This window comes from Sapajus apella, unplaced genomic scaffold, assembly GCF_009761245.1.
Source record: "Sapajus apella isolate SASKATOON/1434 unplaced genomic scaffold, GSC_monkey_1.0 scaffold17, whole genome shotgun sequence".
Lineage (NCBI taxonomy): Eukaryota > Metazoa > Chordata > Mammalia > Primates > Cebidae > Sapajus > Sapajus apella.
This window is the reverse complement of record NW_022436957.1, coordinates 3,548,440-3,576,114: the sequence shown is the minus strand read 5'-3', so window position 1 is coordinate 3,576,114 and position 27,675 is coordinate 3,548,440. Positions and strand designations below refer to the sequence as shown.

The 27,675-nt window shown below is 40.5% G+C and overlaps 2 pseudogenes across 1 annotated transcript; both read left to right on the top strand.

The window, feature by feature from the left end:
- The first annotated feature begins 8,322 nt into the window (after window positions 1–8,322).
- On the top strand, window positions 8,323–25,589 carry LOC116556573 (annotated as a pseudogene). The gene is made up of 2 exons (XR_004271077.1): window positions 8,323–8,588; window positions 23,844–25,589. The product of XR_004271077.1 is annotated as an E3 ubiquitin-protein ligase TM129-like (transcript).
- Window positions 24,616–26,649, top strand: LOC116556572 (annotated as a pseudogene).
- Window positions 26,650–27,675: the final 1,026 nt, after the last annotated feature.

Sequence of the window (27,675 nt, the reverse complement as noted above, 5' to 3'; positions counted from 1 at the left end):
TAATATCTCTGGAGGAGACCTGTAGAAGCCCCTTGGCCTCTCTTGTGAGACAGTTGACATCTTTGCCAATGTCTACATATTCTAGTAGATAGAACAAGTTGGCAACATGCCTCCTTCCATTTACAAAGAGCTGTCAGGACTAAATGCATTGCTTAATATTAGTGATGGTTACTCAGTGGTTTCTAATGTAATTATACCCTGCTTTCTCTACATGGCTTCCAATGTTTTTTAATCTTTATTTAACCATAAGGCAGTAATGAGTAATTTGCTTTCATTGTTTCCTTTTTATTTATTACTCAACACATACTGAGCTTCCACTATCAGAAATATGCTCATAGAGGTGATAATGAATTGAGCAACTGATGTATGATCTATGTCTGCCAAGAGTTTATTAATGTCTGGAAAAGCTCTGAATTAATAATAAAAGTAAAAGTAGCAATAACAAAAATACTGATCATAGTATTTGTTTATGGTATACACTAGACAGACAATTATGAAAAAAACTACAATATTCTAGGAGAATTGTCTGAATATAAATAGAGATTGTATTAATGTTCTTTCTGAAAATATTACTATACATAGAATTCTCCTATTTAAGATATATTTATGTTTTTCTTGCTTCTGTCTCCTTGTGGCTTTTATCTATAATATCTAGCTCTGTCCTCCGGAATGCAACAGGAGGAGTTCTTTTCCTCTGTTATGTGAATTTCTAATATTTCAACAGCAAGATGTATCTTCTCTAGACTAATCATCTCCACCTGTTCCAATGCTTCCCAAACAACAGTTCGTAATCACCTCATCTTATGGATTGGAAGTTCCCCAAATCCTTCCTACTTCATTGTTATTACTTTTAAATTGCAGGGCAAAGAAAAGAACTAAAACCTGGACAAAGCATCCGAGTAACATGAATAACTGTGAGCTTTCATATTTGTAAAGGACAGGTGCTTCATTGTTTATGACATATGATGCACATGCTACCATGAGCACCCCTATCATCTTCTTCCACACACTTTTTCTGAGCCCAGGTCCAGATTTCCCTTCACGTTGAAATCTTTCTTTTAGTGTGAGCCCAACACAGAGATGGAGGAAACAGCTATAGAAACAATAATATTTGTGGATAAGGAAATGGCCAAATTCTTTTTTCATTCATGTGCCTGCATGTAGCAGCTAGCATACTCTGAAAATAAAGCATGTTTCAGTGAAATACTGAAATGTGGGAGAAATCCTATTAAGCCACTGCTACCTATGTATAATTTTAATTTGCTTTTATATATTTGTCTAGCAAGTCAGTCATCTACCTAGCTGAAGTCATAAAAAAGACATTTAAATATATTGAGTGGACACTGTTTAGGATCTTTCATAATTGTGATATGTTGCTAGAAAAGCATAGGGGGAACCAATTAAGTGCTTAACTAATACATGGTGAAAACAGGGTTTATTGTCTAGGAACAAAAGTGATGATTATGGGTTCTTTGGATGTTAACTTTGAAAGCTTGTGATTTGAGAATCCCCCTTCGGTATTTTTAATATCTGTTTGTAAATCTGATCTAGGGCAACGATATGAAGTAGAATTCCTCTGTCATCTGTCAGACTACCCGCCATGCATCTAGCGTAAGACTTATGGATCTGCCAGGCACTGATCCATTGCTCTGTTATGTTCTGTTGCATCTTTGGAAATTAACTCTACAGATAATCCAAAGGGAAATTCATGTCTTTGGTATATGCATTCAAAATTGTCCTTAGCCATTTCTTTGCCCCTGCAAGACACATGAATGGGGATGATAAATAGACATCTCTTTTCTTAATAGGGCTTATATCTTGGGCTGCAGAAGTGGTTCACTAGCAATTTCCTTTATGTACTTGAAGGTTTGTTTGGCCCTTATTGTCCTGGGCTGTTTATTGAGAGGCTCAGAACCACTTAAGCACATGTGCACATTGAGAGCTGGCTAGTGGAGAGGTTGGCAGGGTGGAAATCAGACTAGAGATCCAGGAGCACTAGGCATGAATAGAGTTATATCAGCCCCCAGCAAAACACTGTATTTTATGGGGTCCTAAGAATTCACTTCAACTCAGATCATCCTCTCCAATCCACGGCGCTCTGAGTCAACCTTAAATCCTGTAAGTGCAATTGTTCATGTATGTTTTCAACTGTCTTCTCAGCTAGGGGAAGTTTGTATTTCATCAAATCTGTTGGATCCATAAACTGTGATGGCTCTAATGGATATAATTTTGAGGAACCCAGTGTACTTTTTTTTATTGTGTTTTAGGTTTTGGGGTACATGTGAAGAACATGCAAGATTGTTGCATAGGTACACACATGGCAGTGTGATTTGCTGCCTTCCTCCCCTTCACCTATATTTGGCATTTCTCCCCATGCTATCTCTCCCCACCTCCCCACCCCCCTGTCCCTCCCCCATTTCCCCCCAACAGACCCCAGTGTGTAGTGCTCCCCTCCCTGTGTCCATGTGTTCTCATTGTTCAACACCCGCCTATGAGTGAGAACATGTGGTGTTTGATTTTCTGCTCTTGTGTCAGTTTGCCGAGAATGATGGTTTGCAGGTTCATCCATGTCCCTACAAAGGACACAAACTCATCATTTTTGATGGCTGCATAATATTCCATGGTGTATATGTACCACATTTTCCCTGTCCAGTCTATCATGTGCTTAATTAGAATGGGTATCAGACTGTCCAATAAACTCCTATTACAATTATTCATGGATTGAACTCACAAGAAGCATTCTGAGGTCATTTTTGGACACCCTAAGAATGGAAAGAGATGTCAGAGTGTCCATAAACTAAAAAACAAAGAAAATTTTAGAGTTTTTTCTAAAACTTTTAGTGCTTTTCTAAACAGAGAGAGAGAGATCAGAAAGTGTATTTTTCTCTCTTATTTCAACACATTGTGTTAGTTTCATTTCATCAGCATACTTTCAACCTACTAATATAGGGCTGTTTAATACAATCTTGTTTATGTCAGACAACTGTGCACATTTTCCTCTCACCTTTCAGTAGAACAAGGATTCAAAAATGTCGAGGTCTATTATAGCAATTCTAAGGGTGTAAACAATAAGTTTGGTATTTTATTGAAATGTTTTCTTTGGAATCTGAGAGTTCATTGTTCAACATCCTCTGTCACAGACAATGAAATAACACCTTGTTTTCTTTGCAGAAAGAAAGGTAAGTCTTGAGTTTCTGTAAAATAATTTTCCATGTAGTTTATGCTTCTCCTTTAAATGTCAAGAAGAAAAAAAGATTGTGAGAAAATACACTGAAATATTTATGCTCTGAAAAGAGAGATTTCCATTTTCTTCTTGTTTTTACTTTTCTATATTGTCTGAATTTTTCCTAATATGCAATTATTTTTATCACTGGGACTGGAATGAAAATGATACAAAAGTTGGTGGTTTAATAGTTCCCAAAGTCTCCACGTGACTACAGAAATCATTAATAATTTTGGAAGGATCAGCAATTTTTGTTTGCACCATCCATTATAATTTGTATGATTAATCAACATAGTAAAAAACTGCCCTGGGTGATCTTTGTTCCCCAGATGTGTTTACATCCTGTTTCAAATGAGAGACCTCAATCCTTGCTGAGTTTCCTTTGATTCCTTGGGCATGGGTCCCTCAGGATGAAATAAAAAAAAAATCTGTCACATTTTCAAAAAGAGGTAACTCTCTGTGTCACAAATATGGTAATTCATTACTTTTCTGCATCACTCATCAAAATTCTACGCTAATTTTGTTCTCAATAAACTGCTTCTCCCAAATTTTCAGGCTTCTGTGAGGAGTAAGCAGTCTTAATAATAATAACTATAATTTATTGAACAGTTAAATATCTGCCAGGTGCTCTGCTAAGCATTCTGAATATACCATTGAATTTAATAATTCTCCAAGCAACACTCACATGGAAGTAATATTAATAGCTCCATTTTTATGAGAAAGCTGATGCTTATGGAATTTAAGAATCTTCTACAAGCATCTAAAACTGATAAGTGATTGTGCTAGGATTTCACCATGGGTCTCCTTGGCTCCCAAGTTAGGCATGTCATGTTGCCATTTGATTCTACAGCCAATGTCTATCATATCACTTTATCTCTCTGGTGACATTGGAAGTTCCACGAACACAGGGTCCCTATGGGTTTTTCTTATTCAACCAATTTCTTTGTACTATTAAAGGGTCTTTGAACAGTTTTTGAGAGCGTTCTCTGCTATTTGTTGAATTCCTCCATTAAGTGTTAGGAAGAACTAACACAAGCATGCCTCAAAGAGTGAGAATGCATGAACCCACCTTTCCCCTTGGGGACACCGCATTTGATAAATGCTATGATACATAATTCAACTCAGTCCCTCCTAGGTTAACATAATAGATGCTTATAGTATTGCTAACTTATAATAACATAAGTTTATCAATTTAATGCAAAGCTGGATCAACTGTCTGCATTTGTACCATGGCATATATTCTTCTGTATCCTACTGGGATGACTTCCATGTCCAGTCAGCCCTTTCTATTTCTAGATCCACATAAGCAGGTTAAACACACCTCGGATAAGAAGTATTTTCTAAAAATTAAAAATAACAATATAAGAATAAAAAAATACAAAACCCCAATAGAGTATAACAACTATGTTCACAGCATTTACATTATATTAGGGATTATTTAAAAAAAAAACTGGAGATGATTTAAAACATAGTGGTTTCTTGGTACCAGTGGGGGATTGGTCCCAGGACTTCCCAAGGCTTCCAAAATCCAAGCATGCTCAACTTCCTGATATGAAATGGTATAGCATCTGCATATAATCTATGTACATCCTCTCACATACCTTAAATCTTCTCTAGATTACAATAACGCATTGACTAACAACAGAGCTATGTTCTGAGTACCAACAAAAAGAGTCAAACTCTGTAAAGTATTTGAAGAGATTTATTCCGAGCCAAATATGGGTGACCATGGCCCATGATACAGCCCTCAGGAGGTCCTGAGAACATGTTCCCCAGGCGGTGGGGGCACAACTTGGTTTTATACATTTTTGGGAGGCATGAGGCATCAATCAAATACATTTAAGAAATACGTAAAGGCGGGGCAACTCAAAGTGGGTGGGGGGATGTGGGGAGCTTCCAGGCTATAGGTAAATTTAAACATTTTCTGGTTGACAATTGGTTGAGTTTGTCTAAAGACCTAGAATCTGGGATCGATAGAAATGAGACATTCAAGTTAAGATAAAAGATCGTGGAGACCAAGGTTCTTTTGAAGGCTTATAGTTGCAGCCCTTAGAGACAATAGATGACAAATTGTTTCCTATTCAGATCTATAAAACATGCCAGACTCTTAGTTAATCTCTTTAGGATTGGGAGGGTCTGGAAGAAAAAGATTTAGCTATGTTAATAGAGATTCTTTATATAGGCAAAATTTCCCCCAGAAAGGACAGGTTTGCAGAGCCATTTCAAGATATGGCAAAGAAACATGTTTTGGGGTAAAATATTTTCACTTTTTCTTTATTACATAATGCTATGTCAGAGTCAGATTGGAACATAGGTCACAATATATAGGGTTAAATGAAACCCATCTGATGAGAATTTGTGATTTGTAGGGCATGACTACCCAAACCCCTTAGATGGGAATTTGGGCAAGATAAAATATCAGAGCTTAGTCCTCATGAGAAATGCATCATTAAATGATTTTGTTATCGTGTGAATATTAGTAAGTGTATTTACACAAACCTAGAGGGTATAGCCTGCTACACACCTAGGCTATACATCATAGCCTCTTGCTCCTGGGCTTCAAACCTGGACAGCATGTTATTGCACTCACTACTGTAGGCAATTGTAACACAATGTGTTTGTGTATCTGAACACAGCTAAACAGAAAAGGTACAGTAAAAATGGCATTATAATCTTATGAGACCCCCAGCATATATGTGATCTGTTGTCGACCAAAACATTGTTATGTGGTACATAATTATACATATAATACCTAATCCAATGTAAATGCTATGTAAATAGTTATTATTTATAAGAAAAATAGGTGTTTATTGTTCACTACAGATGCACTTGATTTTTCCAAATATTTGGATCCAATACTGAACTTGTGGCTGACTGTATATAAGAGGATGTCTGTAGGTTAAATGCAAATACTATGATGTTTTATATAAAGGCCTTGAGTACTCTTAAATTTTGGAATCCATGGGGGTCCTGAAACCAATCCCCTCTGGATATTGAGGGACAACTATTGTCAATCAAATAAGGATATGCTTAAGAAAATACTGGTTATCTAGTGCTACAATAATGCAGCATAACAAACACCCTTTACCTTACCTTAATGGCTTTAAATAAAATGCAGTTGTCTAACTTATAAGAAGGAACATGGCTTGTACATTTAGGTTGTGTTCAGCTAGATGGATTTTTGGTTCTCTGTTGACTTCACTCCCATGGCTATCAGCTGAAATAACTGCACCGTAGGTCTCTTATCTTCCAGCAAGCTAGCTCAGGCATGATCTAAGGATGGGGGCCAGCAGTAGGAGCACAAGAAAAAGCACAGGCACTTTCAAAATCTCTGCCATTGTTGACACTCATTGGCTAAACCAAGTAATGAGGTGAACTCAAAATTTAGGGGTGAACTATCCCCCACCTTCTATTGAGAGAAGCTGTAATGTGGTCACATTGCGAAGGGCCTGGCTTCAGGAAAGGCTGAGAAATCAGGGCACCAATGCAATTTCTCTTCAGCCAGGAACACCTGAATTTCATGTCAAATCATCATTAGCAAAAGCAGGTCTGTGATAGCTATTTACACACTACAAGCTTTGTTGAGAGTAGATGGTTTTTGCTGTTTATTTCAACATGAGTGCATGCTGCTCGAGGTGCAGTTCACATCTAATTTACTCTGGCAGGTCCCTGAAGAGGCTATGATGTTCAAAGCAGGAACTGCCCAAACACTATGCAGTTATTCTTTCATATTTAAAATGATCAATGGATAACCCACACACAATATTGTCAGAGTCAAAATAGTATCTTCTTGCCCTAAGTCAGAGAAATAAAAAGTCTCAACTGAATAATTGCTTACACCACTGAACATTTAATGTTTCATGAAGTAAATCTTGATAAAAAGTATGTGTGTGCATGTGTGTGTATACAAAGTCAGGAATGACTTTCTATCTTAACACATGTGTAAATCAGGATTCTTCTTTCAATTGTAGAACACCAACACCAGCACCATTAGAATAGCTCTATTAAAGGTACTCATGGACAAACTGTGCAATATTGAATTTATTACCACAAACTCCAATGAAAGCACCATGGGAATAATGGATATATTGGAAAAATAGTACAAGTGGCATAGTAATCATACAAACTGTTTGGGTTTTCTAAGCTTGGTTCCCTTATCAAAATATTTCCCCAGAAATACTCACCCATATCACATTAGATTGGCTTTCTTTAACTCCAGCTTTCTCTGACTGCTTTTTTTCAGGGTCTTTCTCTGTTGCCCAAGCTGGAGTGCAGCGGTTCCACTATAGTTCACTACATTTTCAAACTCCTGGTGTCAAGCAATTCTCCCATTTCAAACTCTCAAAGTGCTGAGATTATAAACATGAGCTATCACGTCCAGCCAAAATCAGACATAAAAAAAAAGTTTGCATTTTCTTTAATATAGCTACCATGTGAACTTTTTATGAGACAAATCCCTCTTGAAAACTAGCTCTAGGAGACAATGTGCTTGTCCAATAAACTTGTTTGCTTTTATCATATATAAAAAATTATAATTGTGTGCTTTTTTTTCTCTAAAAATAACAAGGTAAATATTGGCACATGATTGCAGTTTGTACATTAGCTTAGGTTTCTTTTTTGTATTATTGTCTTTTATCAGCCTTTGCACTGGTATATTTTGTAATTAAGTCTTCAGTTAATGTTTAGTAGGGGGATGTCATCTAAGTTATCTGTTGCTGCATTGTACTATACACTCAAAATATAGTGGAATATTGTGGGTAACACCCTCCATGGGCACCGAGGAGGGAGAACTGTCCAGACCCCAGGCACAACCAGTGCCTGAAGAATATCTTAGTATATAGTGTTATTGCTCAACTGTTTCCTTTATATAATCCTGCATATATAATCATATATTAGTTTATAGAATTAGTGCTTGAAGTATAACTTACTGCTTACATATATCTACTTTATATAATCATACTTAATACTTACACATACTTAGTTCTACATAATCTTTCTATATAATCACATAGTTATTGTAGTTGGAGATGTACTGACACATTTAGTGCTGATTTATATTATCCTTCTATATAACCATATAGTAGTTTATAGCAGGAGGAATGCCTACAGCAGTCACAGAACAGAAGCAGTACATGGGAAAACAGCCAGACCAGGACAAGAACCAAAGACCCAGGCGGTGGCATCCCTGCCTGAAAGGCTATACGCTGTATGGCAGGCTTGGAGCAAGTGCCTCTCCTCCTGATAAAGGAGTTGTAGTACCTTGCATCCAGTTCCTGTGGAAAGTCGGCCTCAGGCCTGAGATCCTGGAAATAACCGAGGGAGCAGAACCCCTCTGGTGTGACCAGTCACAGCGGCTGTATATCCTGTCAGTCTTTTCTCACTTCTGTGCTAGCTCAAATCATCCTTCCATAAATATCTTAAGAGAAGAGCACAAGTCTGTCAGCCCCCACTGCATTAAGCTTACAGTATCCTTCTATTAGAAATCCTTTGAAGTCTCCAGCCCCCAGATAAGAAGTGTTGCACAAGACAACTGTTGCACACAGCCCACCTCCTTGCCTTGGTGACCTAATGGAGGTGGACCCCTTTTTTGTACACAACTCTCTACTGCTGTGCATGGCACAGCCCCCTGCTGCACATGGCCCACATCTCTGCCCAGGTGACATAATGGGGTGGTCCCCTCGCTTGTGACTCACGTGATTATATATGCCCTATTACTAAGCCTATAGATGATAACCTCAAGCACGACCCTGCCCCCTGCTTATAACTAATACAGATGCTCTGGGGCATTTGGGGACTGCCGCTGGTCTCCATTCACAGGTGGCGTGGCCCCCTGAGTCCAGATTCTTCAGGTCCTGTCTCTGTACTTCTCAGATCCTGCACCTCAACACAGCATAAGGGACACCCCATGACCCTGTAGGGCCCCAACAGCCCTACAGCATATATGGTTTGGTTGTGTCCTCACCCAAATCTCATCTTGAATTGTAGTTCCCATAATCCCCACATGTCATGGGAGGGACCCTGAGGAAGGTAATTGAATCACTGGGGCAGTTTCCCCCATGCTATTCTCGTGATAGTAATTTCTCACGAGATCTGATGGTTTTATAAGGGGCTTCACCCTTCACTCAGCTCTCATTCTCCTTATTGCTGCCATGTGAAGAAGCACATGTTTGCTTTGCCTTTGGCCATGATTGTAAGTTTCCTGAGGCCTCTGAAGCCATGCTGAACTGTAAGTCAATGAAACCTCTTTTATAAATTGCCAAGTCTTGAGTATTTTTATTAGCAGCATAAGAACAGACAAATACAGCGGCATACACAACAGTTGTGTATTTAATGTGTGATACTGCAGTTTGCTAATCTAGGCAGAGTTCAGCTAGGATGTTTCATCTCTATTGCTTGTGTTATCTCTGGGCTCAGTCATATAGATGGGGCCTCACCTAGGAGACCTGGGACAGCTAAGATGACTGCGCCTCTGCTCCATGTGGTCTCACTTTCTCCATGAGGCTAGCCCAGGCACGTTCATATACCAGTATTCAAACAGAGGAAGTAGAAGCTACAGGGCTTCTTGAAGTCCAGGGTTGGCACTTTAACATTATCACTTTGTTGTATTTTATTGGCAAAATTAAATGTGGAGGCCAGCCCCAATTTAAAGAGCAGGAAAATAGACTTCCCTTCTTGGAGAGAGAGACTGAAAAGAATTTGTTATCATCTTAATCTTCCACAGCTACAGATAAGGTAAAGTCTAGGTGATTCATCACTGCATGAAATCATTGGCACAAAAGAATTGACTTTGGTTGTTTTAATGGGAAGCTCGATTTCCACTTAGGGAAATAAAAATCTAAATTCAGTCGGTGGCAATTCAAATATAAATAAAAATAATTAATGTGTATTTTAAATGGATACGAGATGCATCAATTAAGGAAACATCAGAGATTTCGTAGTGCAAATAAATTATACAGTCAGTGAAATAGAATTTAATTGCAGTGTATTGACACATCTTATGATATCCTTTCAAAATGCTTCAAAGAGTGAACTGAATTATAGCCTTCCTATAATTTAAAACAAGTTTATAACTTGTTTTCCCTTATATACTTTATCTTTTGCATTAATGCTAGACAGATTTTTAAATAAATATGGAGAGATATGTGTATATGTGTGTGTATCCCCAAATCATTTGTAAAATGTAACATAGCAATACCTAAGATAACATTAAAAATTAAACAAATAACTATCTCATAACTATCTTTCTTTTTTCAGCAGCTATCTGCCTAGGGAAAAAATAGTCAAGTCTGGATATAAATAGAACAAAATTTAAAATTAACAATTTTAGTCATTGGAATTTAAGGAGATAAAACTTATAACTGTATAGAATGTTTCTTATTTAATATGCATTTCCAGAATTTTTTGAATTTCCCTGGAGGATACATAGTAATTTGTCTCTTTCCATAATTTCAGTTTTTCACAATCATCTAAAAGATAAATAAGATAGTTATCACAAAGGCAAAGTTTGAAAGCTGATCTCTCTCTCCCTCTCTCTTCACCCTAATCCCCATCGTGCACTCTTCTGGAGATAATTGCAGCTTTCACTTGAAGCGATGCTTATTCCTAGCAAGGGAAGGGCACAGGCATTTGAGCTCTTTGACAGCAAGGCAAACGAAAATGGCATTCTCAAACAGCTTCGATAGAAGATGAAGTTCAGCAGTGAGCATGCAGTGCGAGTACTTGGATGTCTCTGTTATACCTCAAAGACAGGAAGGGATTCTTCTGCCAGGCTAATTATAGGGCCACTGCCAGGAAGCAATCTCCATAATCTCCGTATGATTCCCTGTCTCTCTTTCCAAGCTGACACACCCAATAATAGCTATTATGGAGTCAACCTCCTCTGTCCTTCTGGGGTAATGTGTTATTTTGCCATGAACTCAAGGCTGCCATTACTTTCACAAAAATTGTCCATCCAGTGTGACAGCAGAGAGTTAGGATATGCTCCCAAGATGAATTTCAGGAGGATTTTCAGGGATCCACTCACAGCACACTTTCTTCCATGTGACCGAGAGAAAAATATTTAGTGGATAACTGCTCGTCATGGAGTGAGAAGACCCTGTTTAGCAAAAACTCTCAAATCATGCTTTTCCTCTGCTCTCAAACCACAACAATCAACAGAGAAGACTTATAGGACAAAACATGGGGGTTTTCCTCACACATACTATATTAGTCTGTTCTAAAACTGCTAATAAAGACATACCCAAGACTGGGTAATTTATAAAGGTTTAATGGACTTACAGTTCTAACGTGGCTGGGGAGGCCTCACAATCATAGTGGAAGGCATAGGAGGAGAAAGGCACATCGTATATGGCAGCAGGCAAGAGAGAGTACACAGGGGAACTGCCCACTATAAAACCATCAAATCTTGTGAGAGTCACTATCACGAGAACAGCATGGGAAAGACCTGCACCATGATTCAATTACCTTGCACTGGGTCCCTCCTATGACATGTGGGAATTATGCGGGTTATAATTCAAGATGAGATTTGGGTGGGGATGCGACCAAACCATATCACATACCAAGCACTGGACACTAGCTGGGTATCCTCTAATTAAATTTGGACACTATATATCTGGTTATAGTGCCAGAACCCACAGGGATCTACCCTGAGACACCAGTTGCAAGTCCATGCTTCCTGAACTTCTGAATGACCAGCTTCAAGTTGGTGTTCCCACAGCCCCTTCTTTGGGTTCCATTAATTTGCTAGGGTGGCTCACAGAACTAATGGAAACACATTTGTGGTTTATTATAAAGGCTATTACAAAGGGCACAAATGAAGAGGCATGTAGGGCAAGGTATGGGGGAAGGAGTGTGTGGAGCTTCCATGTCTTCCCTGGGCACATCACTCTCCAGGGACCTTCACATGTTCAGCCATCCAGAAGTTCTCCAAACCCAGTCCTCTTGGGGTTTTACAAAGACTTCATTATATAGACATGATTGACAACTGTGTACAAAGGCAATTTGAGCAAGAAAACATGATCTAAACCCAGCAAGAAGTCTATTCAGACTTTTCTTGGCCTCTCTGGGTGGCCTTCCTTCCTCTAAGGTATGGGGCAGAACACTTTCTAGAATGAGGGTCTTTTGACTCACAATCAGATTACAATTTTGCCTTGGGCAGGTGAAAAGAGGACAGAAGAAATTCAGAGAGAGAGATTCTGTTTTCTGAGACCTAAAGTGCCCCAACATTCTACAAAAGATTGTAATAAGGCTTATGGGAGTTATGAGTTGGGAACCATGGACAAAATCCTGTGTGTGTGTGTGTGTGTGTGTGTGTGTGTGTGTGTATGTTTTGTCCAATCACATTTCTATTTGTTGTCAATCAGGCCTATGTAATGAAGCCTCCATATAGCACACACACATGTGTGTGTGTATCATATATATGTATATATTCAGAATATCAGAGACTCCATGTGATAATATTTGTGAGTGAGCCAGGGTGGCAGGGTCTGGGCAGGGTACAGATATGAAGCACATCTCAACCCAGCAGCAAAGGGAGTAGCTTTCCTAAGGATATCCTAGCATGACTGAAGATCCTGCTGCATCTAGTGCATTGCCACACAGATCCAAGTTTAATGATGTATAGAAAAGGTAATCAGGTACCTGGACTGATCTGCATGAGGAATGCCACAGCATCATGAATAGAAGATCCCATGTGGCTGGGATCCCAGAACCTCAGAACTGGTTCTCAGGTAGGTTCCACCTACCACTGAATACCCTCCATGATGAAAATTCTGATGTGTGAAAATGCACAATGCTGTCTGTCTTAGAATGCTGGAAATTTTTGAAACATGTATGCTCTTGCAATAAGCTAATTTTACAAGAAGTTTTCAAAATGTGAATCATAAAGCAGAGAGGACCCTGAAATTAATAGAGTGGGTTGCAATGGGCCTTCTTTAAAATGAAGGGTCAGTGTGGCTTGCAGTGGCCTCTGTAGTTTGCAGATACCTGTGCTTGCTCAGTGATTTCCACACTTTGTCCTGCAAAACATCCTCAGGGACTGTAGGTGTGGGGAAAAGGAGGAGGTGAGAGGCCAGAATCCAGACTCTTCTAATCCTCACCTTCCCGCTAGCCCAATGGGTTCAACAACAGCGCCCTGCTTTTGTCTATTTAGCACAGCCAGCTATCAGCAGATCAGCTCAGTGTCGATGTGCCTCAATATGTTGGGATTTAAACACGAAATTTTTTTATGTTGAAACAAGCTGCCTTGTATTAGTCGGCCAGAGGTGCCATTAATAAAGTACCATAGGCTGTGGGGCTTCAGTGACAGAGATTTAATTTTCTCATATTCTGGAGGCTGCAAGTCTGAGGTCAAGGTATCTCAGGGATGGTTCCTCCTGAAGCCTCTCTCCTTGGCTTAGATGCCATCTTCCCTCTGTGTCCTCACATGGTTGTCACTCTGTGTGTGTCTGTGTCCTGATCTCCCCTTCTGATAACATCCCAGTCAGACAGGACTAGGGTTCACCCATATGACCTCATTGTACCTTAATTACCACTTTAGAGGTTCCATATCCAAATATAGTCACATTCTGAGATCCTGAGGGTTAAAACGCACATATGAATTTGGGAGGACACAATTTGGCCTATTATAAAAGGGACTGAATATGTGCTCCCATAACAACATCTCCGTGTAATTCCATAGACAGTCACCTTCAGTTGCTGGGACAGTCTCATTTGCTACCACACAAATCACCACTGTGACAAACAAGGTAGATTTATCGGGTCCATTACTGGTTCTTTTGATGTCCAGATGGAGAGAAAGGAGAGGTTCACTCAGAAGCAGGTTTCTGGGGCTCCCATGGAAAAGCTAGGGTCCTCTGGTTCTCTCCTGGATGGGCTGTATGCATTGTTCTACTTCATGAGCATGTAATCGCCTCAATAAGCCCCAGGACAAGGAGATCTCTACAAAACAACATGAGATCATATTTTCTGATTTATCTTCAGCTGGTCGCAACACTAACTTTAAAGGGGCATGGTTTTTGTTTAATGCTGTGCCATAGTGACAAGGGCAGAGTTCCTGTGGAATCTCTGAGCTTGGAACCTGCCACTTACAGAATCCATCATCTCTCTTTCCATGGACCAAATAATTCACTGAAGGGCAGACAGGGAGGGATTCAAGCAGTTGAACCAAAATCCCTTTTTACATTTCACAGCAAGCTCAAGATCTAAAAATAACTTATCTGGGATTTGCAAAGTTGTTCCTTCTGAGACCAAGTTCAGAAATCTGAATTTATAGTAAATTAAATCTCATAATTTAAATTTAAGTTTTTATTTTAATATATTCATTAAAAAATGCTAACCCACTTATAGCACTATATGCAGTTGTTTATTCTCATTTGCCATCTGAAAAACATCTTTTCATTTTAGTACCATTTCCACGCAGATGAGATGGCAATAGAGACCCTAGTCTATCACCGACACCATACTCTACCTATGGCATTGATTAATTTTGTTTAGAACCTTTGAAGGTTATTGAACTTGAAACAATTCTGTAGAATTGTATGGCTTTTCAACTCACATTTTCTTTTTCCTTGTCCACAAGGAGGCAGCAAGATATTGTGGAAATGATGTTGGTTCCCTAATTTGGAGCTGAGAGACTTTATTCCAGAGTTAGCCCCTCGACCCTCAATCTTCTCATCTGTGCCATGAAAACACTGATAACTAACAGCAAACAGCTGTTGAGAACTTACTATATGCAAAGCATTACATTAAAATTTTTACGTGCATTTAATTTTTACAATATTTAATTTTTACACAATATATAAAGCAGGCCTTAAAATTATCAATATCTTACAGATAAGGAAACTGAGACTTAAAGAGATTAGTTCACAAACCTGAATTCTCACAGCTAGAAAGAGACAAAGCTAAGAGTTGAATGTAAATCTGCCTGATTCCTGACTTCTGATTTGTAGGATCATTAGAGACTTCCAGTTGGCGTTCATGAAGTTCTTGCCATAGGAGAGGTATCTGAGAGATGCCGAAATCTGTCCTTATAAATAAGAAGGTTGTGTCAATCATTTCTTAAAATATAGATTTAACATGACTAACCACTTTAGTTAAGACAACCAGTCTTGCATCAAGAAAAGGAAGAGAGAAGAACCTTGTGAAATGTGTACTTAGGAAACCCATGCTGACTTTTAGCAAGTGTCTCTTAATTTTTGCTAAAGGCTTACAAAACATTTGCTTAAGTAACTGTGCTAGAATTGGGCCCAGGATTTGACATCTCTATCACCAGAGTACTATTTTCTCCATTGCAGGGAATTCCATTTAAAAACTACAGCAGGAATACGCATTATATAAATTGTACAGTGTGGATATTCTATAAGAGCAATATTCTATTGCTTCCCCAATAACTTAGTAAAATGGAGAAAAGGAAAGCAAAAAAGAGAGGATGAAAGTTAAAAAACAAAAAGACAAATTCAATTATATCAGACTCTATGCTCTCAGCTGAGAATGCCGGTAATGTGAAGAAAGGCCCTTGACCTACAGAATTCTTTTATTTCTCACCAAAATCTTTCATCTTATAGAAAATCAGAATTTCATCTTGAAACCTTTCCAACACTTTTTAGCCATCCACTTTCCACCACCTCGAGCCATCCACCTTGAGCTAAATGATAAATACATTGTGTTTAAACTGAATTTTTATAAAGGACTTAACCTGAAACTAGTCATAAAGTGACATCAGAAAAGCCCGAATTAAAGACATCCTACAAAAAAATTGACTAGTACTCATGCCATAACCAGACTCAACAACTTCCCTGGATTAAAAGAAATTCAGGAAACAAGACAACTGAAGCTTGATTTTGGACAGTATCACAATTGGTAGCACATAAATCAGTCCCTAGATGACATCCTAGCATTGTATTAATATTAAGTTCCTGATTTTGATCATTGTACTGTGGTTATATAAGAGATTGCCCTGTTTTAGGGTGTTCTTCCTCTGGCTTTATCTGTACAAAAGTTTTGAATTTGTTGCAGAAAAATATTTGAATATTTCTGTAAAGTGTCTATGTTATGCTTGAGCAATATATCCCTTCCAATCTCATTGTCTTGCATACTTACCCAATGTTCTCTGTTCTGAATTTACGTTTACATTCATTGACTTTCATTCAGCTAAATATTTTTTGGAATAAAAAGCAATTTCACCTCCCATTATGGAAGCCTCATTTATTTTAAAGACAAACTATTAGCCATGTAGAGCACAGGGACACAGAAATAGTATGAATTAAGAACTGCCATTTTTCAGAAGTGGCCAAGACCACCCTCTTTGACACGGCCACAGAGGGAAGTTTGCCAGAACGAGCTCCCAGTGTTTCTCAAAGTGTATTTTTCAGACCACACATATTAGCATTCCATGGGTGCTGACTGACCAGGCAGATCCCTGGGACCCATTCCAGATGTACTGAATCAGAATTTCCAGGGATTTGGCTGGGGAATCCACATTTTAAATACACTGCCCAGGTACTTCTTGTCATTCAGTAATGAACAAATATTGATTAGTATCCTCTGTGTGCCAGATGCCATTGGAGGTCCTGAAGATAAAAGTGTACAAAACATCAAACAGAATGCAAAATGGTATGGCCACTTTGGAAGTTTAGCATTTCCTTATCAAACTAAATCCACTTTTACCATAGGATCCAGCAAACATATTTGTTGGTATTTACCCAAATGAGCAGAAAACTTAGACCCACATAAAAACCTGCACACAGATGTTTATTACAGCTTTATTCATAATCACCAAAACATAAGAAACAATCAAGATATCATTCAGTAGGTGAATGAATACAATGAAATATTATTCAGTGCTCAAAAGAAATGAGTTAGCAAGCCATGAAAAGACATGGGGGAACATTAAACATGTATTACTAAGTGAAAGAAGCCAGTCTGAACAGGTTACAGACTATGATTCCAGCTAGATGACATCCTGGAAAAGGCAAAACTATGGAGACAACAAAAAGATCAGCGCTTTCTAGAAGTTTGGTGAGAGAGAAGAGTGGATGAATAGGTGGAGCATGGAGGATGTTTAGGGCAGTGAAACTAATCTGACATTATCATGATGGCTACATGTCTTTATACATTACTCAAAACCCATGGAATGTACACCACTAAGAGTGAATGTTAATGTCATCTGTGGACTTGGAATAATAATTTTTCAAAAGAATGCAGTGTTGACTAAACTTACAAAATTAATAATAATTCAGCAATTATTTCTAGACTCGTGGAGTTTGGAATTGGTACTAAACTATAAGAGCAAATGTCCTAAGGGATATTTTTGAGTTTAATTAGGATTTCATAAATAGAATGATCTGAATCTGCAGGTCCAATATTTTAATTTAAATATATATTTATTAATTAAATTATTAATTAAATAACTATATTAAATAATTGTATTCTATACTTAAAATTAAATATTAATAATAAAATATTATATAATTAATAATTATACATATATATACAGAGAAAGTATGCAGGTAATTATGTCTTTTGCCAGAATTCAGCACGTGAAAAACTTTAGATGCCAACTTTAAAATAAACAAAGAAGGACGTTGTTTTTCAAAATGATTTTAGTGGGTACTAGAAAAGTTTGAGAAGCAGTGTTTCATTCACCTTCATATTTAACATTTGAGTTTGATGACATTTGCAAGGAGTTGGTCTACATAGTAGTGGTAATGTATCCAGATATGAGAACAGGATGGGAACAAAGGAGTAGGCATGAACTGGGAGAAAATTAGAGTAAAATGGGAGCAAGTCCTGGGAATCTACCTAGGAGTAATAACAGGTTTCTCTCCCGCATGTAACAAGGTCTATTTACATTATCATATCGGAGAAGTAGGAACAGAAAGAAAAGAGAATCTCTAGTCCAAATCTTTAAAGAATTTACAAGCAAGGAATGGGCTGGGGCAGAGAGAGGACTGTTTCATTTTACAATAAAACACATTTTGGATTTTGACATTCAGATTCTCAGGGCTACAAACATCACATTTTTACATTTTCAGCATCAAAGTGCAGGTGTATGGCTCCATCTGGAGTACTTGGAACTGAAAAATCGGTCTGTGGAGATGAGATGGAACAGAAGAAAACAGAAAGGCAGACTTAATTAGGGTTGGAAATGGGACTAAGGAAAATCCCCCAAATAGATGCACAGATGTAATAGAATCCTGGAGAAGCGGATTTGAGTGTAGTTGTGGGGATGAGGTGTATGGGGCTGGTGCTTAGGAGGGCTGGGGAATTGTTCAGTTTTAAGAACAAAATATAAAATACAAAAAATAGAGTTGTGGTAAAGATTGGGAACGAAAAGCCTCCGAATCTAAATTACAAGGGATTTGACGGCTGTGTTGGGCACTGAGAAATAAGCCAGACGCAGAGACATGGGTAATAGGGGTGAAAAAGAAAATACATTACCAGTTCAAGGAAAAGAGAAGGGCACACAAGATATGTTATGAATCAAAGCTGTCAGTGCTACAAGAGGAGGACTAGAAAAATAAAGTATGAGGTGGGGAGAAAATGATCCAGGAAGTGGAGATTGAACGAAAAAGGGTGGCAGGAGATTGGAAACATAATAAACAGCTTCCGCAACAAGCAAGCCAAGCCACAAGAGGTCAGCAGGAACTGGTGTCCCCTTCAGGGCAATGGATAAAAGAATGGGTAGGTATTTCTGGGACTTGAAAAGACATGCCCTCAGCACTGTCTCTTACACACAAACCCACACATGCTGTCACTGAAGGAGCTCAGAAAAGGAAAACATTGCAGGATGTAAGCTGAGAGGTAAGAATGGATAAAATACCAGTAGGATGTCTTTTCATATATACAAACATTGATTTAAAGTAGAATGCATTCGTAGAGTTCATCAAAATAAATGGAATTGGTCATTGCAAAAAAAATCTGCATGAGCTTTTCTTTAAACTATATACTTATGATACTATTTGGGTAATTTAAACATATACCATCTGGCTTTATAAATTCTAATAATCTTCAATTATAATGTTCAAACATTCTTTATTGCAAGATAAAATTAAATTTATTTTTAAAGATCTGTGTCCTGAGCTTAAGTTAGTTAATGTTAGCAATGTTGTTCTTGCAAGGTTCTTTGAACTGGCTGTACCATAGGCCATAGCCTAGTTGAGCCACGGAGACCCCTGTGATCTGCACGTACATCTCCAGAAAGAAAAGAATGGCTAGCACTGCCATTGTTCCTGCCTCAACCATTCCTGCCTTAACTGAAAAGCCAATCTTGTGATACTGGACCTTGGACCTTGTGATAACCCATACCCCGATAACAAAAGAAGAATAGCTAGCTCCTGCAGTGCCCAATTAACCGATCTTACAACACTCCACCATTGTTCTGGCTTAACTGATAAGCCAACGTTGTGACACTGGACCTTGGACCTTGTGACACACACCCCCAGCGACACCCCCCACCCCTGGCTTGCAAAAACTGCCCTGAACTATAACTTCTGTAACTTTCCACTGCCGACCCCAAACCTATAAAACCAACTCCTAACCCATCGCCATCTGCTGACTCTCTTTTCAGACTCAGTCCACTCACACCCAGGTGAGTAAACAGCCTTGTTGCTCACACAAAGTCTGTTAAGGGGTCTCTTCATTCAGAGCATGCTTAACAGTTCTGTTAATCAAATAAAACTCTGAAGATGTTAAATGACAGGAATGGTTACTTATACCAGATGGAATGAAAGGAAGGGATCACAATGTTATATCCAAGTAAATAGATCCCTCTCAAAGAAATAATCATGCCGAGAATTAAATCATAGGTTATTTTTCAGCTATTACATGCCTTCTAGGGTGCCATATGGAAGGTAGGGGTAGAAATGGATGTTTTCTAACAAATAAAATATATATTATGTCAGCAAACATTTTCTTGTGCTATTACTTACATCATGGAAATGATTATTTCATTGTTGATGACTAAAATAAGGTTGCATTAATAATAATGATGGCAATAATAGCTTTAAGTCAGTTTTATCATTTGTTCATATTCACATAGAAGATACATCAGAAGGAGCTTTCCAGAAATAACCAAATGGTAATAGAATAATCAATTAATGGAAACTAACCCAAAGAAACTGACATACAAGTTAGAATTCACAGAAAAAGACATTAAACAGTTATTATACATGTATTTCATATGTTCAAAAAGCAGAGACTTAGAAGATGTCAAAGCAACCCAATAAAATTTACATAGATAGAAACTATAACGTCTGAGATGAAAACATACCAGAAAGAACTAATAGCCAATTAGAAACATTGCAGAAAAAAAGTTCAGTGAGTTTGATGATATAGCAATAGAAACTATGCAAAATAAAACACAAAGAGAAAAAAACAGATCTAATAAAAAGAACATCAATGAGCCCTGAGACAACTCCATGTGATCAAATATAAGTACACCTGGACTCACCATTTTTAAAATGTAAACTTTCAGTTAAGTCCCATTGTACTGCCGTCTTGAATCCAGACTATTTTTGGTTCTAAGAGTCCAGAGGACAAACTTCGTATATTCACACCAGAATCACAGAATGGATCAGGTGATTCAGATATCTACCTACTTTATAGACAGACATTTGTTCAATCTTGCTATTAGTCCAACTAAGCACCCTTGCTTAGAGAGGTAACTTTGTGTCTAAATTTTGAGCCTTTGGGGGTTATCTAATGCTGTTTTAGGATGAGTTTCAGTTTCAGTCTATTCTGTGAGTTACAATATACCCACATGCTTTCTAGCTTCCAAAAATATTAATATTAACCCCTCATCAGCTATTGACTTGTCTTTGTGTCTTAGTCTCTATTGATCAATATCTTCTTTATCCCCATCTTATTACTGAAATCTAAGTTTGAATACATGAGTGGTTGGATCTATCATGAATATCCAGAAGTTGCAGAAATTCTTTAAATAGCCTTCAGGACAAAAACGTGGCTGTTAAACTTAGTAACTGCCTTCCTTTGTAAGAATGTTTTTATCACCCTTATAAATGAGTATCTTAAATGAGTATTGAATCTATGTCACAATCATTGGTTCTCATAATTCTATTGATTGCTATATTATGCTCTGGAATTTACTATTAAAAAGGAGCAGTCTGATTATTTTCCCCTTCGTACAGTCTTCAGGTGATACTTATATTTGGCCAGTGAATCTATAGGATTTCTTTTCTTTAATGTAATTTTTTTTAAAATCACCAGAATACATGGATATCTTTAATTTTGCCTGGTTGACCATAATATCTGAAATCCCTTTCTCAGAGGATTCTGGTTTATTACTGCTTCTGGTGATTTTCCTTTGCCCTATTATAATCATATTGTGTTCCCAGAGTCTTCCCTCTATAACATGTCTTTTTCTTCATCAATTTCTTCTCTTTGTTTTTCAAACATCTGAATTATAGGGTATTCTACATTTCATTTTCCAACTCACATTTCTCAGTCTCCAATGCACACTTTTCTACTGTAATCGCAATTTTAAATATTCAGAAACCATTTCCATTTAATCTCATACATTCTTGATCTATGGTTGCTCTCTTTCCATGACTACTCTCGTTTCATAATCTCTCAAATCCTATTGACAATATCCTTGAGGATATTTCTGATGGATCTTAAATGTATCTGCACAGTCATGTCCTTGTCTGCTTATCACTATGGAAGGAGGTTAAGGTTTATTTTGTCTTGCCTTTGAATGTTTTGGGAGTTGAAATGCATGGATGCAAAACTTATTTGGCTCCTGGGCTGAAAAACATAATGTTCAGATGAAGGAAAGGTGTACAAGCAAACAAAAGACAGATTAGGTTTCCTGCAACTTCACTTCTCCCTACGGATAATACCATGTACCTGGGGAGTAAAGAGAAGGAGGCTATCCAATGTAGGGCAGCTGTAGCCTCTATGGTGAAGAACTGTTTGTTTTTTGGTGTGGCTATTGGTAGTTGAATGGAACATAGAGTGCCCTCAGTAATGAACACCACACCTTCTGAGGAGCCTGAAAAGTGTCCCCATTTCAAGGAATTTGGCAGTATCCTGACATACACACCAGGTGTGCATGCACCTCAGAGCTAGAGTCACACTCCGAAGACTCTTGTCCCTTGCTCACTTCACAGAGGAAACCACATGAGCATTTTTTCTTCCCTGCATTGTTTACTCTTTGTCTCATATGGATTCCAGGATTCCAGTCTTTGTATCTTAGTCTAGGCTTCATAAGGGGTACCTCTAGGGTGAGTTTCTTTTTTACGTGTGAACTGCAGTTTAACTGGCACTTTCCCCTTTCCCTCTTTCTTTTCTATATTTTGCATGTGAGAAGCACTCATGCTGTATTTCCAGAAATAAATTAATCTTTAATTATTCATTCTTTGCTCTTTTTTATTGGAATTGAAAAATAAAGGAAAAGAGCAACTTAAAATGTAGGTGCTCAAATGCTTCTGAGCTGAAAAGCTCTCTTGCTCAGTTCTTGTTTAATCTGGGCTAATCAACTCCATTTCCTTTAATCTACCTGCCTGTAATTTATCCCTTTGATCATCTCTAGTAGTCTCCTTTAAACCATTTCAAATGCCACTGAAGCTCTTTCAAGGTGGTGTAAACTGGACATATTTCATATAAATATGAAAGAATATTACCTGTGTCATTGGAGAACTTATAATATACCCCACAATTGTGAAATCTTTTCTGCACAATTCAAATTATGTGGAGTACAGCGCAGAGGTAAGAAGCATGACTATCAGTGTGATTTTGGTGCTGTAGAAAGACAGCTACGTGTTTTCTAAACTCTCTTGGTTTTCCAACCAGGCACCAAGCCACCACCCCGCTCCTACGATTAGATGAGGCCGTGAAATGTGTGCCAAAGTTCTGGATGATAGAATACGGTCAAAAATGATGGGCAACCTTTCTAAGCCTGACTGTTATGCTTTACTGCAAAATCTTTTAATTAATCACATTCACAACTGAAATATAAATAATTGGTTTAAATATTGCTATATAACTCTCAGGTCTTGTGTGCTTTTTTAGGTTCTCGTGACATCACTGTCTCCTGAACCATCAATTTCTTCTACTTCAATCACTGCAGTGGCGGAACAATTGCACTTGGAAATAGGACAATGAGATTTCATCTCCTCGAGTCCTTGGCTTCTCCTGGCTTCTAAAGTTGTGAAAGGGGCTGGATGACAAAGAGTTCTGTACCATGAGGTAAATTGTCACCAGTGGAAGACAGACAGCAGAAGGGAACTCAACAAATAAATTCCCCCCCATTTCCTCACTACAGCATAATCTTCCAAAGGATTCTTTGTTCTGCCTATCTGCAGACTACTCACCTGGCTGTGTTTTTTTTTTTTTTTTTTTTTTTTTGTTTTTTTTTTTTTTTTACTTTCGACGCATCTGCTCCCCTCCTCTCCCATGTGTGCGCTTGTGTCTGGCTGTTCGAGGTGCACTTTGGCAGGAGTCATGCATGGGGAGGACGCTGGAGAGCAGGGAGGGAAGTGAAGGGCCCGCGAACCTTTCATTTTTTAGGGAGGCTGGAAAATCAGTGCTTGGGGAACCGGGTTTCAGTCAGTGAGGGGAAAGGCGAGTAAGGGGGTGTGTCCAGGGGATCTTCGCCTTGGAGGGTTGGGGATGCGGCTACCCTGGACCACCAGCTCTTGGGCGGGCAGAGGGCGACGAAGGGCGCCACTGTTAGGGAGAGCGGCTGGCGGGCCGCCTGGGAGAAGCAGCGGGCGCCACCCTCAGAGTGGTGGCGGGAAAATCAGATGACAAAGGTCCCCAGTGCCAACCCTGCAGTACAGGCCTTTGACATCCGGCTGAACTGCACTGAGTATGGGGAGCTGTGTGAGAAGCTCTGGGCACCCATCTGCAGTGCGGCCCATGTGGTCATCCACCAGAACCTGGGCGACCTGTTCCTGGAGACGTTTGCCTCCCTGGTAGAGGTCAACCCCGCCTACTCAGTGCCCAGCAGCCAGGAGCTGGAGGCCTGCATAGGCTGCATGCAGACGCGTGTCCAACGTGAAGCTGGTGAAGACCTGCCAGGAGGCGGCGGTGGGCAAGTGCCAGCAGTGCTACTGCCGCCCCATGTGGTGCCTCACTTGCATGGGCAGGTGGTTTGCCAGCCGCCAGGACCCGCTGCGCCCCTGGCTGGCCAGCCGTGTGCCTTGCCCCACCTGCCGCACACGCTTCTGTATCGTGGATGTGTGCACCATACGCTGAGTGGGCTGGGGCTTGAGGATCCTGGTGACTCTGTGTTCCCCCGGCCACAGGGTGAGGAGGGGGTGGCTGGGCCTCCAAGCTGGCAAAGGGCTCTACCTAAAGCACTTGATCTGTAGCAACTCGCCTCTGCCCTGGGTCCGCAGAAGGCTGAGGGCTTTTGGTTAAAAGCAATCCTCATGAACACACCCCACCCTGCTCGGCAGCCAGGGGACAAGTCCTTGGCACCTCCTCTTTGCCTCCCTCCTGTCCCTTCCTGCAGGTAGGGGCAGGTACTGCCCACACAGAACACAGCATTTGCCCGGAGGCCATTCCCTGGAGACCCTGGGTCTGCTCCAGTGGTCCTCACCTGGGCCACTTGCCTTAATTTTCTGGAGCAAACCTGCCCTCATTTACATGCCAGACCCAGATCAGCGTTCTCCCGCCCTGTCCTGGAGCTGCACCTGGCTGCCTGGAGAGCCCTGGGTATGTCCCGAGGGTGGGGTGGAGAACAGGGCACGGCTCCGGTGTGGGAGCAGCCCTGGGGCTTCCTAGTGGCTTTGGCATTGGGGGGCCATTCCTGGGTGGCGTGCGAGGCCAGGCCAGAGTGCCCTCATTGGTGGGACTGTCCCTCCAGGGGTTCTCACCCTGTCCTTGGTGCCTTCTGCTGCCCCCAGAAGTCCAGGGAAGGCGGAGGCCTCAGACTCCTGGGTAGGGGTGGGGGTTTGAGCTGAGGACCAAAGTGTCACAGTGACATCCAGAACATAAGCCCACAAGGCATCCTGCACAGGCTGCCCACTCCCCTAGGGCCTACCGGGCTCAGAAGGGTATGCACGCCCGCTGTGGTTGAGACTCTGGTGAGCGTCTTGCCCGGTTCCTGATGATTCAAGGGGAGGGGGAGGAGGAGGTGGAGGAGTTGTCCAGGCCCTAGGGCACAGCCCTGACAGGTGTGGCCACTGGAGTGGCTCTCACGCCTGCGGCCCTGGATGTGGCTGATTCCAGCAGAGGTGATGGACTCAGGTGGCCTGACCCCCAGGATTTGGGAGGCTTCCTGAGGCACTCAGAAGGTAAAGGCAGCAGGGGCCGTGGCCAGGAGCTAGACCTAGCCATGGTCCTGAGTTTTAAGGGCTGCCAAAGAGGGTCAGTGGGTGTTGTTTTTACTACAAAAGAAGTTAGTTTTATAAAGACAAACCTATTGTAGCCAAATGACAGTGTATTTAATAAAATTTGTCTGAAGTGAAAAAAAAAAAAAAAGACCCGCGGCTCCTAGCCTTCCCCAGCGTCCCGACCCGAGGCAGGACCCGAGGCCAGCCCCGAGGCCAGTCCGGCCACTGCGCAGCCGAGGCCAGTGCGGCGCCTGCGAGGGACGCGCGCCAGGGGCCCCCGCCGCGGGCACCATAGGCACTGCCCACGCAGCGTCCGAGGAGGTGCGGGAGCTCCAGGGCAAGACCGGCTTCTCATCGGATCAGATAGAGCGCCTCCATTGGAGATTCAAGCAGCTGAGCAGAGACCAGCCTATCATTCGCAAGGAGAACTTCAACAATGTCCCGGACCTGGAGCTCAACCCCATCCGATCCAAAATTTTTCGTGCCTTCTTCGACAACAGGAACCTGCGCAAGGGACCCAGTGGCCTGGCTGACGAGATCAATTTCGAGGACTTTCTGACCATCATGTCCTACTTCCGGCCCATCGACACCACCATGGGCGAGGAGCAGGTGGAGCTGTCCCGGAAGGAGAAGCTGAGATTTCTGTTCCACATGTACAACTCAGACAGTGACAGCCGCATCACCCTGGGAGAGTATCGAAATGTGGTCGAGGAGCTGCTGTCGGGAAACCCCCACATTGAGAAGGAGTCTGCTCGATCCATCGCTGACGGGGCCACGATGGAGGTGGCCAGCGTGTGCATGGGGCAGATGGAGCCTGATCAGGTGTAAGAGGGTATCACCTTTGAGGACTTCCTGAAGATCTGGCAGGGGATCAACATTGAGACCAAGATGAACGTCCGCTTCCTTAACATGGAGACCATGGCCCTCTGCCACTGAGCCGCCGCTGCCTCCACGGAGAAACTGCACTTTGCACTGGGGCCGCCTCCCCGCGATGCTGGAGCAGCCCAGGCCAGGCCGACGGCCTCTTCCTACAGCCCCGGTGCATCGCCAAGGCTCGTCCGCTCACCTTGTGTCTTGTAGGGTATGGTATGTAGGATGTTGCTGTTTTTATCTCTAATAAAAAAAAAAGGTTTGTTAATGAAAAAAAAAAAGTGAGCAGGCATCCATCGAGATGCGAGAGGAGGCAGCACGGGAGATACGCAGAGCCATCACAGGCCGGATCCCAGACAGCACCTGTTGATCTGCTATATATCTTCTTATATGATTTGTTGTGTAGCAGAGGCCAGTGCAGTGACATATTGCATCCTCCTCAGTGTCACTTCCTTTTTCCCTCAGTCTTTCAGCTCTGGGATGTACCTGCCACATGAAGCATCTAAACATAACCCTTTCCTCAGGTTCTGCTTTCTAGTGTACAGGATACTATGCTCCATTTCCCAGAGTGTTTGCATTTAAAAAATTACAAAATTCTTAAGGAAAAGGAACAAGTAGTTAAAGGTGAATATATCAGCCTCATTGGGAATTATTTTTATTTCAGCATAGACTTCTCAATAGCCTTGAGCCTTTCTGCATCTGCACTAATATGGTAACCACATATTCAATCTTATTCCAATGTACTATAATACACAGGCTCAACAATAATAAAAGTAGCACTATTAATTAAGCAGTAAAGCAACATTAACTTTTGAGCATTTCTTACAAGGTAATCCCTATCTTAATATATTAATAAAGCTGCTTCTGTACTGAATTTGTTTTCTAGGGCTGCCATAACAAAGTATCACTATCTGACTAGCTTAAAAAAAACACATTTATTTTTTTACCATTCTAGAGGATAAAAGTCCAAGGGGAAGGTGTTCACAGGGTTCATTTCCCCTGAGGCCTCTCTCCTTGGCTTGTAGATGCCATCTTCTCTTTGTTTTTACATGATCGTCCCTCTGTGTCTGTCTGTGTCCTAGTCTCTTCTTATAAAGAAACTAGTCCTCTTAGATCAGGGCCCAGCCTAAAGACCTATTTTACCTTAGTCACCCCTTTTAAAGAGCCTAATTCCAAATACAGTCACACTCTGATACACCGGAGGTTAGGGCTTCAACACATGAATTTTAGAGGGCACAATTCAGAGTGTAACAGCCACCATCTATCTATAAACACTGATTTTAG